Source organism: Sinocyclocheilus grahami, unplaced genomic scaffold (assembly GCF_001515645.1).
Source record: "Sinocyclocheilus grahami isolate Dianchi unplaced genomic scaffold, SAMN03320097.WGS_v1.1 scaffold513.1, whole genome shotgun sequence".
In the NCBI taxonomy this organism is placed as follows: domain Eukaryota; kingdom Metazoa; phylum Chordata; class Actinopteri; order Cypriniformes; family Cyprinidae; genus Sinocyclocheilus; species Sinocyclocheilus grahami.
The window spans coordinates 1,016,912-1,018,739 of NW_015505692.1; positions in this window are offsets into that span (position 1 = coordinate 1,016,912).

A 1,828-nucleotide genomic window follows, 5' to 3' on the forward strand; every position below is an offset into this window, starting at 1 on the left:
CATGCTGCGGACGCAAGCTTCAGACGAAGAAGTGAATGATGTGTGCTCCCGGCACCTATTTATACTATAGTCATGCTGGTAGTGATGTCATGGCTGTCGCTGGCCAACGAGTTGGTGTTTTTTCAATGTATGCTTCAGACACGGCTCATGACGAGGCGTTCCCCATAGCGACCCCTAGAGGACGCAGTGTCTCGTTCCCTACTCAGGGAACCATGGTTACATAAGTAACCTGAGACGTTTCCATTGATGTATGGTTTGTTAGGATAGGACAATATTTGGCTGAGATACAACTATTTGAAAATCTGGAATCTGAGGGTGCAAAAAATATCAAAATATTGAGAAAATCGCCTTTAAAGTTGTTCAAATGAAGTTCTTAGCAATGCATATTACTAATCAAAAATTAAGTTTTGATATATTTACAGTAGGAAATTTACAAAATATCTTCATAGAACATGATCATTACTTAATATCCTAATGATTTTTGGCATAAAAGAAAAATGGATAAATTTGACCCATACAATGTATTGTTGGCTATTGCTACAAATATACCCCAGCGACTTAACACTGCTTTTGTGCTCCAGGGTCACATATATTATCATGTTTGTGTTAACCTACTCTACACTGAATCAAACTTAAGTTTATTTGATTTACAATGTGTGTCTGACCACCATGAGCTCAGACACAAATCAGTTTTACGCTTTCATTGTGTGGAAAAGCAGCTCACACACTCTGCCTAGCATCTTCTTTTGTGTTTCTGGGAAAGAAATGAATACCAAATGACTGATTTTCTGGGTACAAAATGTTGATTTTTGGGTGAACTAGACCTTTAAATGTTAACACTCACAAACAAACGCTTCTTCGTAGCACGGCTCATTAAGTTAAACAGATCAGTGAGTTGTATTTTGAACTTTCTATTTTACTGGCAATATTGATGATTTTTTTATTATTATTATTATTTGTTGTTTAGGTTCCCTGAAAATAATGTATTGTGAAAGAGTTTGAACTTACATGTGTTAAAATTTTGCTAAGTGTGATTAATTTCTGTGAATCAGAATCATTTAAAATGAAAGATTCAAAACACTGACTCAATGATTCATTTGAGTCATAAATGTTTACACAGCACATACAATTCTAGTTAAAATCTACATCAGTAAATGTCGGTCATTATTTATAGTTCTTTTGGGGATTATTAATTAAAAGATTACACTTTCTTTGTATTCATTTAATAAAAACTCAAAAAAAAATTCTTCCCTTATATGTATTTACAGTGGCCCCAAAACACTTAAAAATGTCTGAATTGCTTTAGATACAAAAGCCAAGTGGCATTCTGTTAATGCATGAACTTTGTAGCGCACTTGCCGTCCAATAATTGCAATAAGCTTTGTGCTCTGTTACTTAATAAACAGAGTATCAGCTTTACAATTCTGCCGAATTCATAACGAAATTCAAACAACAAATACCGTTTTGGCACTCATAAATGTAGCATGAGCGATCGCTTTAGCGCCTCAGTTCAAGCGAAACGTGAACCCATCATATCTGTCTCTTTACTACTTTAGTACATGAACATGAATTAACATCAAAAGGTATTTGTGACGAGAGGGGCGGGGCCGAGAGCCGTGGGAACGGAGCGAGGCCGGTGGAGTAATTGCGAATGCTCGACACCTGCGCCACTCACCGGTCTCGAGTCTCACGGAGGAACTCCGGAAGGATACAAAGGAGGAGTGACGACAGGGAAAGACGAGAGAGGACCAGGCCTGGATTTTATTTTGTGTTTTGGTTTTGGTTTGTGCGCGGCAGTCGTCCGCGAGGGGCTGTCGCGCTATTTTGT